At 43.5% G+C, this 23,890-nt stretch overlaps 1 protein-coding gene and 1 non-coding gene across 2 annotated transcripts in view; both read right to left on the reverse strand.

Moving 5' to 3' along the window:
- med27 (mediator complex subunit 27) overlaps positions 1 to 23,890 on the reverse strand; it is a 343,086-nt gene that overhangs the window by 235,813 nt on the left and 83,383 nt on the right. The window lies entirely within an intron of this gene.
- On the reverse strand, positions 3,726 to 3,832 carry LOC139233255 (U6 spliceosomal RNA). Its single transcript, XR_011588173.1, has one exon. It is a non-coding gene; the product is annotated as a U6 spliceosomal RNA (small nuclear RNA).

Here is a 23,890-nt window from a genome sequence, read left to right on the forward strand (position 1 = left end):
GCGGTGTTGGACCTTGTCGTCGATGTCTGCCCTTGCTGATAGTAGGCTCCCGAGTTATGGAAAATGGTCCAAGTTGTCCAAGGCCGCGCCGTGGATTTTGATGAGTGGGTGCAGTGCTGTGTAGTGGGGGTCAGGTTGGTGGAGGACCTTTGCCTTACGGATGTTTAGTATAAGACCTCTGCTTTCGTATGCCTCGGTGAAGATGCTGACGATGGCTTGGAGCTCAGCCTCAATGTGCGCAAGCGTCGTCCACGTACTGTCGTTCAATGACAGAGGATGGGACGAACTTGGATCTAGCCTGGAGGCGACGAAGGTTGAACAGGTTCCCATTGGTTCTACTCCAGCGGGGAACTTGTTGAGTGCGAGATGCAAGGAAGATCGAGAAGAGCGTTGGCGCAGTCCTCTGTATTAACTACACCCCCAATTTGGTGTCAGCGGCAAATTTTGAAATTGTACTTCCGATTCCAAATAGTTTATGTAAATGGTGAACAATGGTCCCAGCACTGATCCTTGTGGACCACCACTTCTCACCTTTGCCAATCTGAATAAATATTTTAACCCGTACTCTGTTTTCGGTTTTGTAGCCAGCTTACTATCCATTCTGCTACTTGTTCCATGACTCCATATTTTCTGACCTTAGTCATGAGTCTACTATATAGTACCTTATCGAAGGCTTTTTGGAAATCCAAATATATTACGTCTTCTGCATTAACCTTATCTACCCTTTCTAATACTTCTTCAAATTCAATTTGGAATCTGTGCTGACTATTCTTTATTATATGTTCAGTTTCTAGATGTTTTACTATTATAACTTTGAGTAGGGATTGAATTAACTTTCCTACACCGATGTTAAGCTAATTGGTCTATAGTTCCCTGGATTTGTTCCATCTCCCGATAGGAATCAGATTAGCTGTCTGCCAGTCCTCTGACACGATCCTCTTTACCAATTATAATATATATATTTTTTAAATAGTGCCTCTGCTATATTTTAATATGCACAATTGCAATCCTTCCGACCCAGGGTTCTTATCCTCTCTAAATTTGACTAGTTTATCAATTACCTCCCTCTTTCTATGTTAAATGTCTTTATGACTTTGTTGATCTCTTATTCTAATGTCAGGTCCACCATGTTGGTCTCCCTGGTAAATACGGAGGCAAAGTAATTATTTAATACTTTTGCCATTACCTGTGAGTTTATCTTGTTTAACCATTATTGGCCCCATCCCTATCCTGATATTTCTTTTAATATTTGTGTCTGCACAATTTTACTATTTCTTGATAATTTCTCTTCGAATTTGTAGTTTCTCTTCACCTTCCCAATTATTTGTTTGACATCTTTCCTAACCATTTTGTATTCCCTTTTGCCATCCTCTGCTTTGTTGTCTATGTACTTAGTGTACGCATTTTTCTTTCGTTACAATTTTGCCGTTATTTCATTATTCATTCATGGTGTGTCCTTGGTTTTTTTTATTGTGCATTTCTCCTGGACTCTATTCATCACCATTTTAAATGCTTCCCACTGCTGTTCTATTTTTATGTTAGTCAGCAAATGTTTCCAGTTTATTTTCCCTAGTTCCATTCTCATCCCCTTAAAATCAGCTTTTTTTCCCCAATTTATTACATTGCTTTTTTGTCTTACTTAAGTCCTTCTCAATCTTTATCTTAAAGCTTACAATGTTGTGATCGCTATTGCCTAGATGTTCCCCTACAACTACTTATTGGTTGTGGTTCATTTCCCATTACTAGATCCAGCAGTGCTCACTCATTTGTTGGAATTTTTACATTCTGGGTAAGAAAGGAGTTCTGCACAGATTGTAAAAACTTTAATTCCCTGTACCCTTTTTGCTAACTCTTCTCTTTCTGTACAGGCGGTTTAATTCATCTTTAAAATGAAGTAACAGCAGCAACTTTTAAACAGGCCTTTTATACCTCTGTTTTATAATTGTAATTGTTCCCTGACCATTTGTTATCCTTGTTCCATACCTTTTGTCAGACCTTTCGTCTTATCTACTTCTTTCATCTTCAGATTGGTGTTATTTTCATCAGACCCCTCCTCTCCATCATACCAGTTTAAAGTGCTATTGACAGCCCTATTTATCCTTTCCGCTAGGACACTGGTCCCACTCCGGTTCTGGTGAAGCCCGTCCCAGCAGTACAGCTCCAGTATTGGTGCCAGTGTCCCACGAAAGTGATTTGAGGAGGTTTCTGAAGGATGGAAAGTGGGGTAGCAAAGCAGAGGCATTTAGGGAAGAGAGTTCTACTAAGGTGAGACATTGAGTGGGGATGAAAATGAGGTCAGTCAGAAGAGTGGAGGGTGTGTCCTGGCACACAGATTGGAAGAAGTTGCAGATCGGCAGGAAAGACGACGAACCAGGATTTGTAATGGAAGGTTTTCTTTTATTAGCAATATACAAGACAATTCTGCAACCCACACAACACCAACCCTATATATATATATATATATATATATATATATATATATATATATTTTTTTAAAGTCAATGGTAAACTAAATTCACATTAGAGCCATCATGGCTACATCATCCCCAACATTCTCCTCAGACCCACTATAAGAGTTATAAACCAGTCATTTTGATAACCATGATAGATTATAGACGGTAGGGCAATCAGGGAAGGCGGAGAGAGAAGAACGACAAAAAAGGATTAAGTCTCCTGGAATGAGGGGGAGAAAATAGGTGCCATTCACTAATATTCTATTAGAATGCGTTGCAGTGTTTTTATTATTTGATTATTTAACAAAACTGCTATTTTTAGTTAGGAAGCGTATGTGTTTTAATGAGACATTGGATCAAACATTCAGGATGCACTGGCAAAGCGACATGAAACAATTCAGACTTCTTTCTAATGCGAAAGTAGCTGAAGAGTCAGTGCAACTGAAACATTTTCTAAGTGATCAGAGCTCTGGATCCTCACTAATGAGATAATTTTCCAGCAAAAGAGTTATTTCATTCTAGGTATCCAAGAGAGTTAGCTCATTCTAACAAGGGAAAGTTAACCCTTTAATTTTCACATAGCTTGAAACATAGAAACATAGAAAATAGGTGCAGGAGTAGGCCATTCGGCCCTTCGAGCCTGCACCGCCATTCGATAAAATCTTGGCTGATCATTCCTTCAATACCCCTTTCCTGCTTTCTCTCCATACCCCTTGATCCCCTTAACCGTAAGGGCCATTTCTAACTCCCTCTTGAATATTTCCAATGAACTGGCATCAACAACTCTCTGCGGCAGGGAATTCCATAGGTTAACAACTCAGTGAAGAAGTTTCTCCTCATCAGTCCTAAACGGCCTGCCTCTTAGCCAAAGACTGTGTCCCCTGGTTCTGCACTTCCCCAACATCAGGAACACTCTTCCCGCATCTAGCCTGTCTAGTCCAGTCAGAATCTTATGTTTCTATGAGATCCCCTCTCATCCTTCTAAACTCCAGTGAATAAAGGCCCAGTTGATCCAGTCTCTCCTCATATGTCAGTCCAGCCATCCCTGGAATCAGTCTGGTGAACCTCCGCTGCACTCGCTCAATAGCCAGAACGTCCTTCCTCAGATTAGGAGACCAAAACTGAACACAATATTCCAGGTGAGGCCTCATCAAGGCCCTGTACAACTGCAGCAAGACTTCCCTGCTCCTATACTCAAATCCCCTTGCTATGAAGGCCAACATACCATTTGCCTTCTTCACCACCTGCTGTATCTGCATGCCCACTTTCAGTGACTATATGGAACGCTTCACAAATTTGCATGTCATCCTTGCGCAGGGGCCATGCTAATCTTCTCTGTATAGTTCCAATTTTAGTACATATGCTGCCGAAGCGAGCTTGAGGTCTTCCAATACTGGTACAGTGAAACCTGCAAATTTGGATACCCAAGGGTCTTGTCCTTTACTTGCAGGTATCCTTACTTGCAAAACGGTCACACTATGTACAGGAAAGCAGATGAGCAAAATATTCCAGGATTAGCCATATCTCCTGCAGTATGCCTTCATTTTTCCACCTTCAATTTTCCGCAGTCACCTAATTTGGGAGCCCTGCCAGCAGGATGTGATTTCAGTTCATCGCGTTTCCCAGATCATTGTCATCCTTTTCCATTGAGGGATGGACGTCCTGATGCTGGTATCTGTTATGTTGGCAGCCTGCACAGGATGAGATAGGGCTAGAGTGCCTGGCAGATCCAAGCCAAATGGGGAGGGGGGGGCCTGATTAATGTCCGGTAGAACCCTTTCCAGGACCCACTCCTTGTGTGCTGCAGTTGTTCATGTTTGAAATGCTAGGGGATGCATACGGAGCTGTTAGTAACTCATCAGTACCTGTGGTACTGGTGGAGTAGGTTTGCCAACTTGGGTTGGAGGCATTCCTGGAGGTTTGATCACATGATGTTCTGACCACATGATGCCTGATCATATGATATCAAATCACATGACTTCTACAAATGTTATTGGATTTAACTTCGAGAGGTTGGTTTCCCTGTTCCTTGAGTCTTTATTTTTGGTTTCACACCAGCAGCTGTTGTGCAAGAAGTTCCAACAACCAGAAGTCCACCCGAGAGCAGGCGAAGAGGGGAAACCATTCTCTCCATCTCTTCCCCCAAACCTCCAATCTCCATGTCTGGCCCCTGCCCCCATTCCACAGTTTCTCCCTCTCCCCTCAATTTTTGAGCCTCCGTGATTTCAACCAGACCCAGATTCCAGGCTCCCCCTCTCCTCCCAGCTTTTGTGTAATGGAGATCATGTACCCAGCATCCTTAGCAGCAGAGAAACCCCTCTATGCATGTGATAGAGCCATGCAAGCTTTCAATCCCAGAGATAGAGGGGTTTCTCTGCCGCTATGACTACTGGGTAAAGAGATCTCCTTTACACAAAAGCCGTTTTTTTCCCCACCCATTGCCGCCTCACAATTACCCGTGTGTCTGGTGTTTTAAATTGTAAAAGGACTTGGTGCATGGAGTGCTGTCTGCAGTTTGCAATTCGCGAGTGCCCTTGGTTTCAATGCAGTTTGTTTCTATTATAATACTGGTAGTCCGAAATAACTTGCAAGTGTCCGTTTTTACAGGTTTCACTTTATAATGGAACCATGGATACAGGTCTGCTGAACCAATCTACATGCCATTTCACACAAACTAATCTGGATAAATGTGAGGTTATCCACTTTGGGGACAAAAACACGAAGGCAGCGAAGGTTCACCAGACTGATTCCCAGGATGGCTGGTCTGACATATGAGGAGAGACTGAATCAACTGGGCCTTTATACACTGGAGTTTAGAAGGATGAGGTGGGGGGGATCTTATAGAAACATAAGATTCTGACGCGACTGGACAGGTTAGGTGCGGGAAGAATGTTCCCGATGTTGGGGAAGTCCAGAACCAGGGGACACAGTCTTAGGATAAGGGGTAGGCCATTTAGTACTGAGATGAGGAGAAACTTCTTCACTGAGTTGTTAACCTGTGGAATTCCCTGCCGCAGAGTTGTTGATGCCAGTTCATTGGATATATTCAAGAGGGAGTTAGATATGGCCCTTACGGCTAAAGGGATCAAGGGGTATGGAGAGAAAGCAGGAAAGGGGTACTGAAGGAATGATCAGCCATGATCTTATTGAATGGTGGTGCAGGCTCGAAGGGCCAAACGGCCTACTCCTGCACCTATTTTCTATGGTTTTTATGTTTCTATACTCAAATGTGATTCTTAGTTATGCCAACAGTGTGGGTATGGGAAAATAAAAATCAGATCGCAGCCTCAGAGCTGATGCTTCTGGACACACTTAATATGGAGATAAGTTCTGCAGGAGGGGAAATGTTCCTAACAAATTGCTTTTATACTATGCGAGACCAGTGCTCTCATCGGGATTTACTTTTATTTTTAAACCAGGTCTTCCCAACTGCTTGACTTAATCTAGCAGATTCACCTTCAGATTGCAGCAAGCTACACAGGACCCATGTATTGGCAACAGGCAGTGCTAGTATTTCCCTCACGAAGAACCAAAGCAGCTATAGCAATGACAGGCTTGCGTTGCTGCTTCAACACAGTTTTGCTGTTAGTATGCCAGACCTAAATAAATTTTCACGATTCCCAAAGGCCACCACCCACTGAAGGACATTTTGTTTTTAAATCAGGAAACCGGTAGCATTAACACACTTCCAAACCCAGTGTAAAATCCTGCAGGTTGTAGCATTTACTACTCTGCACCCATTTGGGAATTTGCTATTGCCCAAAGACACAAACCAACTTTAGTTATGACTAAATTTCAAGTGATAAAAAAACCTATTTGTTCAAAAAAAACTCTATAAACTAGCATTGCATCTCAAAATCTCTTTCCCTCCAATTTTGGAAAATTTATGATCAACATGTGGTAATTTAATTCTAGCATAAAGATTTATACATTATTCCGAGATGACAATCCATTCCTTTGGTGGCATTTTCTGAGAAAGAAGTGGAACTATTTATAACTAAAACTTGACTGAATACATAATATGGTAAGTTAGCTGCAATACTGTCTAGAAAGTTCAATTTGTTGCTCAACCAATATGCTAGAGTGTGGCAGGACACAGGTTCACAAACACAGCTATCTACAGGTTGAGTTTACAGTCTCACCCAGGTAGTACAGTGAAAGTAGCTGAATGAGGCGACGTGTGTGCCCAGAGGGAAGGAGTCAACACATGTAGCTTGATAATCAATAACAAGGGCCTAAGAGCAACATTCCAGTTAAGCTGCTCGGTAGTCTGGAAGACCCGCGCAAGATGCTAACTGGCTTTTACATGGGTGAAACTGCGCGTGCACAAAAATTTGAATGGGCTGCGCAGATCGAGGGAAACTATTTCCTCCGGTGGGGAGTCCAAAACCTTAAAATTAGAGCTAGGCCGTTCAGGGACATCATCAAGAAGGACTTCGTACACAAAGGGTAGCGAAATCTCAAACTCTTTTCCTCAAAAAGCTGTTGCGGTAACTTTAACTAAACGATACAGATTTCTACCAATGAAAAAGGTTAAGGCGGCAGCGCAACACTGAAATATTAAATGTGCCTGATCTACAATGGTAGAAGTGCTGAATAGGTGGAAATTTTACCAGAATATGCATTGTATTGATAACATGTCCTGGACGGTAATTTTGAAATTACTCAGTAAGTTTTAACCATTTGACAAATTAGCAGTACTTAGTGGTGACATTTTAAAATATACTTAACTCAAAATAAATGTCTGATCCAAGTAAAATTCTGATGCGAGCAGCAAATCAGATGGATCAAAATCAATTCCAAATCACCTCCATTATACATGGGTTCAGCTCTAGTCAAGCTCTGTAAATGAGTGCGGCTGCTGCTACTGCAGAATAAACCTCACAGGTGAGGCAAGAGTGGGATAGAATAACATTTCAAAATCTAATTACTCTTCAAAACCGAAGTAATTACTCAACGTCACACCTTTAAGAAAACTACCATGTATTCACAAAAGAGAGGTCAGTTCAGGGAATGAAATAATTTTCCACTTTATGCATTCACCGCCAACATCCAGCACTCTCAGATAAGGGATAGTAAGGATTAGATTAGTCATTTTCCTGCATTGTGCTGTTGTGTTAATATACTTTAATGTCACTATCAATTTGTTAAAAACTGCCTTAAAAAGAAATTACCAGTAATTTGATTTGCTCATTAGCCACACCTTGCGGCCAATGTACCCCTTCATTATTTTTTGGGGTGTGCGTCCCTCCCTGTATGTGCGTTTTTTCCTATTTAACAGCCGGTGAGCCGGCTGTGCGGGAGCTACAGAGCATTGCTTGAGGCTCTCAAGGTGATTGCCCATTCAGTGCCAATCTGTGGGTAGTTTGTTGCTGTGCTTGTACATTGGGAACTTGGTAGAGGCTTTGCAAACTTAATTTAAGTTAATCCTCAAACTGGCAGAGAGATGGTGTCTTCATCCTGGTTGTATTGTAAATGAATGCACTGAAAAAAATAGTGTGACCTCAGCATTCATGGAGAAGGAATAGTTCCCCTTTCCTCTCGAGCTTGCTGGGCAAGAGGAGCACGCTATACATGAAGCCACCATGACGAGAAAAATCACAAGCTCAATCTTCAATTTATGCTTAGTTAGCTGGCTCACACAGATTGGCAGTAGCAGTGCTATAATTGAACATAAGAACATAAGAAATAGGAAGAGGAGTAGGCCATATGGCCCCTCGCGCCTGCTCCGCCATTCAAGAAGATCATGACTGATCCGATCATGGATTCAGCTCCACTTCCCCGCTCGCTCCCCATAACCCCTTATCGTTTAAGTAACTGTCTATTTCTGTCTTAAATTTATTCAATGTCCCAGCTTCCATGCTCTGAGGCAGCGAATTCCAGATTTACAACCAAGAAGAAATTTCTCATCTCTGTTTTAAATGGATGGCCCCTTATTCTACGATCATGCCCTCTAGTTCTAATCTCCCCCATCAGTGGAAACATCCTCTCTGCATCCACCTTGTCAAGCCCCCTCAATCTTATACATTTCGATAAGATCACCTCTCATTCTTCTAAATTCCAATGAGTAGAGGCCCAACCTACTCAACCTTTCCTCATAAGTCAACCCCCTCATCCCCGGAATCAACCTAGTGAACCTTCTCTGAACTGCCTCCAAAGCATGTATATCCTTTCGTAAATATGGAAACCAAAACTGCATGCAGTATTCCAGGTGTGGCCTCACCAATACCCTGTACAGCTGTAGCAAGACTTCCCTGCTTTTATACTCCATCCCCTTTGCAATAAAGGGCAAGATACCATTGGCCTTCCTGATTACTTGCTGCACCTACATACTATCCTTTTGAGTTTCATGCACAGGTACCCCCAGATCCCGCTGTACTGCAGCACTTTGCAATCTTTCTCCATTTAAATAATAACTTGTTCTTTGATTTTTTTTCTGCCAAAGTGCATGACCTCACACTTTCCAACATTATACTCCATCTGCCAAATTTTTTCCTACTCACTTAGCCGGTCTATGTCCTTTTGCAGATTTTGTGTGTTCTCCTCACACATTGCTTTTCCTCCCATCTTTGTATCGTCAGCTAACTTGGCTACATTACACTCAGTCCCTTCTTCCAAGTTGTTTTAGATTGTAAATAGTTGGGGTCCCAGCACTGATCCCTGCAACATCCCACTAGTTACTGGTTGCCAACCAGAGAATGAACCATTTATCCCGACACTCTTTTCAGTTAGTTAGCCAATCCTCTATCCATGTTAATATATTACCCCGAACCCCGTGAACTTTTATCTTGTGCAGTAACCTTTTATGTGGCACCTTATCAAATACCTTCTTGAAGTCCAAATAAACCACATCCATTGGTTCCCCTTTATCTACCCTGTTCGTTACATCCTCGAAGAACTCCAGCAAATTTGTCAAACATGACTTCTCCATCATAAATCCATGCTGACTCTGCCTGACCGAATTTTGCTTTTCCAAATGTCCTGCTACTGCTTCTTTAATAATTGGTCTCAAAGGGTGGGTGAACAATGGAATCAGCCAGAGTTCCCAGTTCTGATCATTCACCAATGTCCCCCGCTGGAAAAGTGCACGTGTGGATATATCGGACAAGATCAGAACTGATTCAACAGTGATGCCCTCCAAGTTTGAAGAGTTTGCCAACACTCTGTGTCTAGGCTCAGGCATAAATAATGGTCAATTGGATAAGACTGATACTGGAGTGTCACAGATAGCTGTTGAATTATACTGTCAAATTAACCACTGCCAGAAGAAGAGGGAAGAAAATTAGGTTGGGATGAAAAGAAAAGGAAAGCATCAGCTGTGAGCCCTACTCCTGGTGGAAATGCATTTGTGCAACACTAGGGAAGGACAGTTGGCTAGGTTTTAATGATTGAATAACCTTCACACACACCAGGTCCAGGTTCACACAACAAATGGCGCCACCATCCATTGTATTTTTAGTGTAGCTCTTCAGATAAATTCAAGCCAGCAGCACGCTGGAAGGATAGGTAGACTCAGTTATGTGCCCTGTACTACTCGACGTTGCAAGTACTAAAAAAAAAACTAGTTGATCTCCCATGGTGTTGCTCTCAGCTAAAAAAAATTGTTTCTCCACCTCTTTTCCACTCTGTCTCTGTCATTCTGCTTGTCTATTGCTTACGTTTCTTTGTGTACATCCCACAAGCAAACATGCATGACCAATGGCCCTGTGGGACATGTATGAATAATTATGCCACTTATTATTGAGCCAGCTTAACAATGCTATTTTTAGTTTGTGCACTTTTTCTAGGTTGAAGATTATTGTGTTGCTGAAGTCAAGATTTTTTTAAATTTCTGTCAATCTGGATCATGCATATGCAGTCATAACCTCAATCAGCAGGCAGGAACCAGAATTGAAAACTACGAAGTAACAATGGGCAATTAGCAACTGCTACCAATAAAGAACTCAAACAAAATATCACTTCATTCAAAATACTTATTGGAAATTCCTTTCCCCATCTTGCATTCTCTTATTACTACTAAAACTAAGGCTTGTAACATAATGGCCCGGAATTTGCGGTCCGGATGACGGCGAAGTGGCAGCAACATGGGACTCAGTTGGGCAGGCAAATCAGAGCAGGAGCATCACATGTAGCGTTTGGTAGAAGAGTATGCTGGGGGGAAAAGAGCGAAGGTGTAAACACAATCTTTTGTTAGCCTTCTTAAGAGCTGCATTCAGACAGTCCCTTGGTCCAAGGTAGACCAAGCCCCAATATCAACTCTCCCTTCTGCTCAGGGCAGTGCCAATGCTATGGATGAAAAGTGCTCAACAAAAATACCCGTCAGCAGATAGTTGATCTACCACGGTTAGTTCTCACTCAAACAATGCAAGCTGAAATCCATCTTCTTCTTCCAGCACTACTGCTCTCCCTTCCTGCCAGGGCCTTCAGAGTTGTGGACACGAAAGGTATGTTTGCTGGAAGCAAGAAACAGCAGGAGAGCTAGCTGACTATTCTTGTAAACCTGTTGCAGAAACAAACACTTTACATTCACTTATTTCAGATGTGCAGAGAGTAACAGGGATCATCTCAGTGGCAAGAGCTACTGGCCCGGATTTTACGGTGGTAATGACAGCGAACTGTTAGCAGTCGCCATCATTACTCCTCTGAAACTGACTAATAGCAGGATTTAGCACATGCGCAGATAAATGTGGAAATCCTAAAATTGTGGTCAGTCATTCCCTGCTCCACTACAGGCTGCGCTGTGGAAACCCCCTTGGCTGGCAATCAGTTGAACTGACGAAAACGTAAGCTTGTCCGATGTAATTACACTCAAACACCCCATTAAAAATTAAGCCGTATTAGAATATGTTTTACTGGCGTTTTAAGGGCGCATAAACTGAACAACCGGTCTGGCCTGAAAAACAAATTTTATATTTGTGGAATGTCAAATTTCTTAAGCACACGTGTCCCAATCTTTATTTTGGTCTCGACACTTTTTTTTTTTAAAAAGTGAACTGTTTTTATTTCCTGTCTGAGAATTCTTCAATGTGATTGGCTGCTTAGACAGCTTAATGACATCACTGCTGCATTATGCTGAGGTGACCCTATTGACAAGCTACCATCAATTTAACGTTGAGATATCTAAAGTTTTCACCAGAGGGATTGATATATCTTTTGTGGGCAGCGCTGGCATTAACTCCGGCGTTGCACCACAGACTCTGCGCCGGAGCCAAAAGTTCAATCGCTGACACAATCTGTCGTTCTGCGCATGCGCTTTATTTTTTTTTTATTCCCGCGTTTCTGGTCTGGTCTCCCATCACTAATGCAGGGCATGCCCACTTTCTGCATCCGCATGCGCAGTACAACCAGGGCCGAATCAGACATTTCACATTTGGATTTTGATGATAGAGAAAAAGGATTGCAGACAGCATGCCAGGTGACGCAGCCATGAGGCTAAATGAAGCTCTATTGGGGGCTGTGGAAAAGAGATGGCAGGATTTGCGTCTTTGGGGTGGTTCTGGACCACTGCCATCCATATTTAAGAGGATTGAGAGGAATTGCTGAGGAGGTCTCTGTCTCGGACAGTGCTGAAATAAATTTAACGATTTCACTAGTCGTCCGAGTACCATTTTCATTCATGCACTCCTTCATTACTTCAAAGATAAATCTGACACACTATTTGTTCTCATGCACTGTGTGTTGCCTCCTAAAATGCATAACACATAGGGTGCTGAACTAAGCCTACCTATTTGCCATGAATGATCTTTACACATTATTAAGATTGCGTTCGGAGATCTCCAAAGATGGCTCCCCACTTCGATGTCCTCCTGATGAACCACGTGCAACTTCCAAGTCCATTAAACAGAGGACTGTATTACATTCAGACAGTATGATACAAGTGCTTTGGTGGCTATCTGTGCCACAAGAGCAGATGGGCCCTCTTGTAACCATTCCCATTTTCACCTTTGTAGGCTAAGAAGTCTCATAAATCGCTGCGAGCATGTGCGGACAGGTGGCGGTCCCCCTCAGACCCTGCCACTCACTGACATCGAGGAGAGGGTGGCAGGCCTCATCAGCATCACTGGTCACCAGCTGCCACTGGGAGCGCTGACCCCCACTCAGATACGGAAGGTAAGCCCTGCACACTCCCTGGCCTGGGGCAATGTTCTGCACAGTCCCTGGGCTGGGTTGGGTCAATGCCCTGCAGTGGCTTTGGACTAGGGTTGGGGCAATGTTCTACACACACCCTGGGCTGGGTTGGGGCAATGTCCTGCAGTGACTCTGGACTAGGGTTGGGGCAATGTTCTGCACAGTCCCTGGGCTGGATTGGGGCAATGTGCTGCAGTGGCTTTGGACTAGATATAATGGAGTAGCAACAGTCCTTCAAATGAGCCTGTGCTATGCGACCTTCCTCATGTCACCCTGCCCCCTCCCCTGTTGCTAACCACTCGTCTGTTGCTTTCTACTTCCAGATGAGCAGTCACAGGTGCAGCATCCCTCAATGGACCATTCCACGTCAGGCCATTGTCTGGAGGAGGAGGAAGAGGAGGATACCTATGAGCCGACTCTGGCGCAGCATCATTCGACCCCGGCTCCACCACCAGCACTCAGCTCCTGAGGACGATGTGATGTTCTCGGGGTTCAAGGAATCAGAGGCTCCTGGGACCAGTGGCGTGCAGCAATGCAGTGCTGGGGTTGAATCCCACAGGCCATCTCTTCAGAGCAGGAATTGGTCTGCTGACAGACAGGCAGACGTGGAACTGGACATGGTGGGAATGTCCAGGGCGAGCTTCCAAATCAGCCGTCAGCTCCTTGATGTCTTGGGTAGGATTCCCGCGAGCATTGAGTTTGAAAGCGACCATTGCGGAGGTAGGGTCACAGATGGTCAATGATACCAGCGAGGCTATCAATGCCCACACGAGGCTGGTGGCCTCCAGCAGTGACACTGGAGTCCCGGAGAGTGTAGCACAAGCTCTGCTTCAGCCTGGGCAGGTGATGCAGTCCATGCCTCTGCTTTCCCCACTATCATACAGGGAAGTGACAGTTCTAAAGCAGGCCAGCATGGTGCTCCAGTTGCTTGGGACCAGCCCTGTCAGCAACTGAGTGGCTCCAGGGATATGGGAGGTGGTGTAACTCCTCCAGATGACAGCATTCGGTCACAAGAACATAACATAAGAATTAGGAACAGGAGTAGGCCATCTAGCCCCTCGAGCCTGCTCCACCACTCAACAAGATCATGGCTGATCTGGCCGTGGACTCAGCTCCACTTACCCGCCCGCTCCCCATAACCCTCAATTCCCGTATTGGTTAAAAATCTATCTGTGACTTGAATACATTCAATGAGCTAGCCTCAACTGCATCCCTGGGAAGAGAATTCCACAGATTCACAACCCTCTGGGAGAAGAAATTCCTTCTCAACTCGGTTTTAAATTGGCTCCCCCGTATTTTGAGGCTGTGCCCCCTAGTTCTAGTCTCCCCGACCAGTGGAAACAACCTCTCTGCCTCCATCTTGTCTATCCCTTTCATTATTTTAAATGTTTCTATAAGATCACCCCTCATCCTTCTGAACTCCAACAAGTAAAGACCCAGTCTACTCAATCTATCATCATAAAGGTAACCCCCACCCCACACTCAGTCGCCAACCAAGCATCAGCGACGGTTGTCACCCAAAGCCACCTGTGACTGGCGACACCGATGAAGAGGCTAGCCAGTCAGAAGCCGGGCCTTCCACGCCACGAGCTGGTCCACTGCATCCCCAGATGCGGTCTCTCCCCCCAACACAGCAGCGTTCTGGCAGCCTTACTGCACGCCATCTTGGTGCCACTTTGATTAGGAGCAGCAGGCAAGGAAGGATGATGAAGGGATGGGTGGCAAAAGACAGTGGGAAAAAATAGTGGGGCAGGAATTGATGTTGATGCTGGACACATTGTATATTATGTTACATCATTATGTTACAGTATCACACTAGATGATGTTGTTGATATATTATGTTCTGATAATTTTGAATTATCACACTGCTGGATGCAGTTCATTTTATTTTATTTAGTCTCAGGATGAAGATTACAAAGTTTACAATGTTCAATACATTTTTTCTTTACTTTATCCATTTCTGTGTAGTTTCTCATTTGCAGAATAAGAGGGGGAATAGTCAACATGGTGGGATAGAGTGGCCAGGCCACGCTCAAACGTGCCGTTCACTCTTCAAGCAAAGTCTTCCTCCTCCTCCTCCTCCCCTTTCTCCCGAGATGGTTCTGCAAACCCCATTGGCAATTCCCGTCTCCTCATGATGGCCAAGTTGTGTAGCATGCTGCACACCACAATGAACTCAGAGACCTACTGATGGGAGTATTGCAGGCAGCCTCCAGAGTGGCCCAGGCATCGGAAGTGCTGTTTGAGCACTCCAATTGTCTGTTCGACGATGTTGCTTGTGGCTGCATGGCTCTCATTATAACGATGCACTGCTTCTGTCTGAGGGTTCCAGAGGGGGGGGTCATGAGCCAGATGGAGAGGCTGCAACCTTTGTCCCCGAGCATCCAGCTCTGGCCTTGTGGTTGACACTGGAACATGCATGAGACATTGTTCTCACACAAGATGAAAGCATCATGGATGCTCCCTGGATACTGGGCATTGACTGCCATGATGCGCTGAGTATGTCACAGACGATCTATATGTTCATGGAGTGGAATCCCTTTTGGTTTCGGAAAACCTCTGCATTCTGTAAAGGTGCTCGCAGGGCAACGTGCGTACAGCCAGCGGCACCCTGAACATTGGGGAAACCAGCAAATCGTTCAAAACCTATATAGCCCTCTCATTCTGGGTCTCCTTGGTCATTGGGAAGTTTATGAACGCCATCCTGCATGTGTACAGTGCATTAGTCACCTGGCGAATGCAGCAATGTGTAGCGTGCTGCGAGATGGAGCATATGTCTCCCGCTGATCCCTGAAAGGAGCCGGAGACAGAGAAGGCAAGTGCCACAGTCACCTTCACCTCGACAGGCAGTGCAGTCCTGTTGCTGCTGTTAGGCTGTAGGTCTGCCAGTAGGAGCTGGCATATCTCTGTCAGCACTTTTTTTCAGAAGCGCAGCTTTCTAACACACTGTGCCTCAGAGAGCTGGAGGTATGAGCGCTGTTCCCTGTAAACTTGTTTGGGGGGGGGGGGGGGGTAAGGCCTCCTCCCCATACGTCTGCGACCTCTTCGATTACGTTGCGAATCAATAAGCCTTCTTCCAGCTTGAAGCCAGATGACAATAGCAGCCAGGATGAATGGCTCCTGACCTAACATGGCCCCATCTTTTAAAATGTCCTTTAAAAATATAACTAAAACTCAAACTTCACAATCAAAAGTATGCAGTAACACAGCGTTCTTCTCGCAATCCTTTTAATCACTCACAACTGAGACATTCTCCTCCGCTTTCAACATGGCGCCATTAGTGCCTGGTGTGCCCTAGGTCATAGAAACATAGAACAGAGAAACATAGAAAATAGGTGCAGGAGTAGGCCATTCGGCCCTTCTAGCCTGCACCGCCATTCAATGAGTTCATGGCTGAACATGCAACTTCAGTACCCCATTCCTGCTTTCTCGCCATACCTCTTGATTCCCTCTAGTAGTAAGGACTTCATCTAACTCCTTTTTGAATATATTTAGTGAATTGGCCTCAACAACTTTCTGTGGTAGAGAATTCCACAGGTTCACCACTCTCTGGGTGAAGAAGTTTCTCCTCATCTCAGTCCTAAATGGCTTACCCCTTATCCTTAGACTGTGACCACGGTTCGGTCCGGTTTTTCTGGGCAGGACCTCTGCCAAACACTAAATCAGGCAAAATGCTCGCAAGTTCTGCCTGGGGTGTGAGTGCAGCAATTTAAGTCATCGCAGCGGTCAAGACAGCGGTGGGACGCCAAGTTTTAGCGCCGCCGCAAAACCATTGGTGAAAGTTCCGCCAGTGCGCAAAATCTTGTGCGCCTCATTTCATACCCAAAAAATTATTATTGCGCCCCACCGAGGCGCTAAATGGGGAGCAAATCAGCCAAAAATCCAGCTCAATATCTCAAATAACAGATTCTAGTAGCTTCCTCACAGTGGGTGTTAGTGACAGGCCTGTAAGTTACCTGGTTTCTCACTCCCACCTTTCTTAAATAATGGAGTGACACTATACACAAAAACACTTTAAACCAGAATACAAGACGACTTTTAATAGGGTTAGAGAAACAAGGTACTTCACTCCACAGTACCTCCTCGGTTGCTCTTGGTTACAATTTCACTGAGCCTTTCCCTCGTCCACTTTGTTCTCTGCTACCTTCCTCTCTTTGAAATTCTCTCTCATTTAAGTCACTCTTTCCTTCCTCTCCTCTCTTTCCCCCCCCCCCCCTCTCCCCCCATGCCCCCCTCCCTTCCTTCTCTGCCTTTCTGACTTCACATTTGTGCTGTAAGTGCAGTTTTAATTAGCAACAGTGTGCTGCGTCAGCCCCTCTGCCCCGGTGAAGCTTCTGCCCCAGGACCTCCTGCCAGTAATCAATGCATTGATCAGCACTGTCCTTGCTCACTGCTTGAGGGCAACTACTACACAAAAAAAATACCAGAAACAATTTCAACTTTAATAAATATGAATTTAAATGGTAGAAACCAATTGTGACAGCACAACCTTGTTGCTCAGCAAGCGCTAGATTAAAAAGAAGGGCATGCAGTACATCTGAGGTGTCAGTGCAAGCTAGCAACTGACAATACATGCTGGAATATAATTATATTCAAGATCAAATAGAATGGAAGAGACAGACTCCCAGTTAGAGCAAAACATGCAGGTTAAAAGGAACATGATTCCAACAGCTTGCGTGTGATTGCTTTAAGGAATTTTTTTTATAATCAGTGCGACCTCTGCTAAGGGTTTGTGTACAGCAGGGATCTATGCAAAGGTTGGGGGTTGGAAGACAATGACAACCAGTGTTTTTCTTTAAAGAGTGCTGTAATTAAAGAAACTATTCATTACCCCATCTACAGTTTTTCCCCCCAACTGTGCCATCACTTACAGAATTAGTCTCTATAAATCAGTCACTCTGCCTTGAACTGCACATCCAATTGGCAACTGAGCTCAAACAACTATTCCAGCATCTCTGAACACATTTCATGTTAGAGAATAAATGATGTCTTTCAAAGTGTAAATAGTCTTCAATTTAAAATAAAATCTGGCCTGCATCACCACACCTTTTATCAATGGAGTTCAGCCAGGTGACCCATTACCCGACCTCTGCTAGTAGAAACATGAGCAGTATGGGTCAGGTAAGTCATGTTCCAATTGTTGCTCCCTGTGAGAGTGGTACAGCCGAGACAGTTTCAGACATTCTTATTTCCACACTCGTGAAGCAGAAATGCAAGTCCCATCACACCAATACATGCCACAGGCAACACCACGTTCACCTAAAGGCACCAGAAACTCAAACAACAACTTGAATTTATATAGCACCTTTAATGCAGTGAAATGTCCCAAGGCGCTTCACAGGAGTATTACAAGATTTAAAAAATTAACAGTAAAAATTAGCACAGGTGAAAGAGGTATGTTTTAAGGAGCGTCTTGAAGGAGGAAAGAGGTAGGAGGTGGAGCGGTTTCGACAAGAAGTTCCAGAGCTTGGGGCCTAAGCAACAGAAGACACGGCCACCAATGGTTGAGCGATTATAATCAGGGATGCTCAAGACGGCAGAATTAGAGGAGCACAAACATCTTGGGAGGATTGTGGGGCTGGAGGAGATTACAGAGATAGGAAGGGGTAAGGCCATGGAGGTATTTGAAAATAAAGGGTGAGAATTTTTAAAATCGAGCCGTTGCTTGATTGGAAGCCAATGAAGGTCAGCGAGCACAGGGGTGATGGGTGAGCGGGACTTGGTGCGAGTTAGGACACGGGCAGCCGATTTTTGGATCGCCTCTAGTTTACATAGGGTAGAATGTGGGAGGCCAGCCAGGACTGCGTTGGAATAATTAAGTCTAGAGGTAACAAAGGCATGGATGAGGACTTCAGCAGCAGGTGAGCTGACGCTAGGCCACAGACTGGCGATGCTACGGAGGTAGAAATAGGTGGTCTTAGTTATTCTGCGGATATGTGGTCAATAACTCATATCAAACCACCAACTAAGCAACATTTCTAGTAGCACACTAAACTTTATCAAGCAAAAATGATCAAAGACTGGACATTTAATCCAAAGAAATGCAAGCTTACATAGAATTTCATTACATTGATGCAGAAACAGTCCATTCGGCCCAATTAGTCTACGATGGGGTTTATGCTCCACACGAGCCTCCTCCCACCTTACTTCTCATCTTTCGATTCATTTCTCCCTCATGTACTTTTCTAGTTCCCCCTTAAAAGGCATCTATGTTATTCGCCTCAACTACTCCATGTTGTAATTTACATTTTAATTTTCTCCTTTAATGCAAAAAATGCTACTGTAATCATCCAGCAGTCCATACATCTGTGTTCCCGAGAATATACAGCCTCACTGGCATGGGTAAAAAATACCTTTATCATCACCTTTCTTTATGCAGCATCAGGACAGATGCTGTAATTATCACAGATAGCTCAGACATTTATTTCCTATGGTGTGATAGGCATTCTCACTACAAAAAATTTAAAAAGTACTTGTACGGTGTGAAAGAACACAAAGTGGCAGGTAGTAGAGCACAGTGTTCCAGAATTCATTTGTAGAACTCTCCTCACTGATCAATCTGCCTCAATTTAGTCTTAAAAGCAGTTTTGTCCTTGGCAGTGACAATTTAGACCCCAGAATAGAATAAAAGGCGGCACAGCACAAAGCTACTACAAGAATCAAGGGAAGTTTTATATAGTCATTAGAACCATGAGAACACGAGGGACTATCTTTGATGATGATAACGATGAGAATACACTATGATCTTATATGATATACCTCTTCTCTAGTTTTGTTATTCATTTGATTATCTTCCACGACCAAGCTTTATAAGGAGGTGCCATATTTTTATTTCAAGCACCAACTGTTGCTACACTGATACATAATGGGGATGGGTGAGGTGCAATGGGAGAAAGACTCAAAGTACAAGGAACTGCTTTATTGAAAAAAAATTGCTTTTTAAAATGAAGATTTACCATGCAAAAGACCAGCCCTCTCCTCGTCACCTTACGGAAACTGCTATCACTTTACAATAATTACAATTTCCCAAAAAACTGATTACCATTTAAAAATTGCAAATAATCCGTTCAAAATCACGATACATCAGATGTCACGAAAATGCAGCTTCCTGGTCACAGTCATCTCAGACACCAAGACTGATTCCTCCTCTACTAAAATTTTTTTTTAAATGACCAAAATGAAATAAAAGCCCTTCACAAACTCCAAGGTATATATTTTAAAAATAAGATACATGCAAGTGGTTGCAAGGGCGTAATATCATCTCGGGTTTCAGACGGCACTTATTTAGCATTAACTATTAAAGGAAATTTTGTCCATTGAGTCAGCTTTCTGTAACAGTTAAGAGTTTGTACTGGCAGACTCTTCAAGCTCAATCTACAAAGGGAGATGAATAATTACATCCGAAGATGTCTTTAAAAAATTAAATTTTTTCCTGATCACAAACTAATTAAGCAAAACTCAGGATAACAAACACACATGTTGCTATTCAACCTAAACTATCACATTCCACAAATGATACTCCCATGGACCCTACGTAACTAGAACTATAGTATTCTGCAATGTACCTGATCATCTGTACTCCTTATCCTTAGAACATCAAGAAATAGCTCCAGTTTGGTTTTAAAGTGCTTTTATGTTGACCTAGTCTTAATTCAGATTCCATAAGACTATCCATGTACTGGGCTGGTTAGCCAACTAACTAAGTCTGTCTTCCTTATCCTGGTGGCAGACAAAGACAACAGAAATAATTTTAACTCCAACTCACTGGGTGGGAACCCATGGGATCAGGTGCAACACTAGTTTTACACACCGCCCAGTATTACTCTCCATTTCAGGTGTAAAATCAGTGTTGTACACAATCCAGGCAGTTTTGCCGACAGGCGGGTAAGAGTAAAATTGCCCCAGTGTTTTTTTTTTTTAAGGACTACAGTCCACTGCTGAGATAAAGGAGCCAGATTTAATGTAAAAGTCAGGAACAAGCTTTTGAATACTGGTCCTGAATAAGTCAACATTAAAGCAAAACCAATATAAAAGCAGTTTTACCACGAATTATACATAATAATCAACTGTTTTGCTAGAGTTGATTCTACAACTTTACTACGCCAAGGATAAAAATCTCCAGTTTCATAGTGCATGAACCCCACATTCCTGTGAATCAGACTTCAGGCAATTCCAGGTCTGATCAAACACATAAAACCCCATGTTACAACAGTGGCGAATTGTGACTCGGATCAAGCTTTTCACAAAAATGATAACCGCAGACAGAGCCAGATTAAGTTTGCGAGGGGCCCACGGCCAAAAAGGAGGGAATGACCTATATATTGCATACAATTCATAAAATCAAACAAAATATAATTGTATATTTATCCAAATTTAACAAAAATCAAAAGCGATATACATTAAAAAATAACAGCATACAATCCAAACAGAGAATTGTGAACCTGTGGAATTCTCTACCACAGAATGTTGTTGAGGCCAGTTTGTTAGATATATTCAAAATGGAGTTAGATGTGTCCCTTACAGCTAAAGGGATCAAGGGGTATGGAGACAAAGCAGGAATGGGGTACTGAAGTTGCATGATCAGCCATGATCATATCGAATGGTGGTGCAGGCTCGAAGGGCCGAATGGCCTACTCCTGCACCTATTTTCTATGTTTCTTCCTGGCTTTAAACTGTGATTCAACCAATTATCTGAATACATATTTTCAAACAAAGACTGGTAAGTTCCTGGCCTGGACTGTGGCAAACAAATTAAAAATCAAAGCTATGTACATTTAAAAAACCCAGCAAAAACAGCATACAGTTCAAGCAGAGATTGGTTTCTTCCTTGCTTAAACTGCAATATCAAACAAAAATTTTTCTGAATACGTCTCTTCAAACAAAGACTGATTTCTTCCTGGTCTTAGCTGTGGCAAAGTCGTGAATAATATCAAAATTTAAAGATCTGACAATTTCATTCTCAATGCTCGAGACAAAGCAGCGAGATGCTCCTGATTCATGGTGGATCGCAAGACATTGTTTATCCTTTTGAGAAGACAGAAGAAACGTTCTCCGCTACGATCAGTGACCATTAATGACAAATATAGCTGCAATGCAGTTTCTACATTTGGAGTTCAGCCTTTATGTGCGCAGACGCTGGCGTCGTCCGCATACTGTAGCTCGACAACAAAGGTTGGGGTGGTCTTGGACCTGGCCTGGAGATGGCGAAGATTGAACAGGTTCCCACTGTTTTAAAGTCGACGTATTTACTGAGGTGTGCAAAAGCATGGGCCTCAAGACAAAAGGTCCTACACCAGCCTGTCCTCGCCGCACAGCACTGCCCCCCCCAGTCATCAAGATCCACGGCGCGGCCCTGGCCAACGTGAACCATTTCCCATAACTCAAGAGCCTCTTAACAAGAGCAGACATTGATTAGATTCAACACCGCCTCCAGTGCAGCCTTCGGCCGCCTGAGGAAAAGTGTGTTCGAAGACCAGGACCTCAAATCTGCCACCAAGCTCATGGTCTACAGGGTTGTAGTAATACCCGCCCCTCCTGTATGGCTCAGAGGCATGGACTATGTACAGTAGACACCTCAAGTCGCTGGAGAAATACCAACGATGTCGTCGCAAGATCCTACAAATCCCCTGGGAGGACAGACGCACCAACATTAGCGTCCTCGTCCAGGCCAACATCCCCAGCATTGAAGCACTGACCACACTGGATCAGCTCCGCTGCGCAGGCCACACTGTCCACATGCCAGACACGAGACTCCCAAAGCAAGCGCTCTACTCAGAACTCCTTCACGGCAAATGAACCAAAGGTGGGCAGAGGAAACGTTACAAGGACACCCTCAAAGCCTTCCTGATAAAGTGCAACATCCCCACCGACACCTGGAGGTCCCTGGCCAAAGACCGCCCTAAATGAAGGAAGTACATCCGAGAGGGGGCTGAGCACCTCGAGTCTCATCAGCGAGAGCGTGCAGAAATCAAACACAGGCAGCGGAAAGAGCGTGCGGCAAACCTGTCCCACCATCCCTTATCCTCAACGACTATTTGTCCCATCTGTGACAGGGACAGTGGCTCTCTTATTGGACTGTTCAGCCACCTAAGGATTCATTTTAAGAGCGGAAGCAAGTCTCAATTCTGAGGGACTGCCTATGATCTACATTTGGGAAACATTCCATCACATTGGATTCAATGATTACATGGTACACCCAAATAGACTTACTCTCATCCTCTTTTCTTTCTATATTTGAGAAGGTTGAAAATTCAACAAATTGGAGAAATTCTTTAGTAAAATCTACTGGGAGATCATCTGGATATTTCTGATACAAGCATCTGATACTTTCACTGACTTGGGAGCTTGACATATTATGGGAAAAATTTTCCAGGACACTAAAGGTCTTGTCAATACCGGCATAGGCCTCGATTTGATATTCTAATGCACTCTTCAGTTTGTCAATGATTGTGAGAAATGTATTAACTCTGAAGACTTCCTTGTCGCTGAATGAGTGTGAAGTTGCGTCATCACATGTCTTTTGTGGCGTTTGGCGAACTTATACTCCTGGTTCACTGTCCTTGCAACCCCGAGCCTCGTATTCATCAAAACTGTCCCACATTTGTTGAGGAACAGTTAAAAGACCCCTCAGTAAGTTTACAGCAGTGGAAAGGTCAATTTGGCACTTTGCAACCTTAGACTGCATCTGTTGAATGGTTGAAGTATATCACTCCAGACTGCACACAAAACACCAGTCTCCAAGTTATGCATTGCATCACTCAGTATTTTGCATCTTTTCTTGTTGTCTTTTGAGATTCATCATCTTTGATTCGCTCTAGGGACTCGAGGATGTTGCAATATCCCAGAATGAGTATTATAAAATCTGATATTTATGAATTTATCCTATGAACACTGTACATAACTCTCCAGGTGCATTTGTTTTGGATATTTATACATGTTTCAAGATTGTCATAGAATTTTATACACACTGAGCAATAAACGATGCAATATTGTGCACTTCTGAAGATATAATTATGCAGTTATAGACGATATTGCTTAACCAACCTTGTGACAAAGATTTAGGGTTAATGATATAAAAATTAGAGCCTAAAGAAGTAGAGGGCCTTAATAAATGAGGGCCTAAGGCTATTACAGCCTTATTATACTTTGGGTTAATCCGGCCCTGATTTTCACCCCTTAAAATGCTAGCCTTTAGAAAATAAGAGCCTGGATATTCAAATTACATTCTCCGACCTCAAATTCTGAACAGATGTCTTTAAAAAAAAAAAAGCTTTCCTTAATTTAATGACTGCTATCTTCAAAATCCTTCA

This window comes from Pristiophorus japonicus, chromosome 20 (assembly GCF_044704955.1).
Source record: "Pristiophorus japonicus isolate sPriJap1 chromosome 20, sPriJap1.hap1, whole genome shotgun sequence".
NCBI classification, from domain to species: domain Eukaryota; kingdom Metazoa; phylum Chordata; class Chondrichthyes; family Pristiophoridae; genus Pristiophorus; species Pristiophorus japonicus.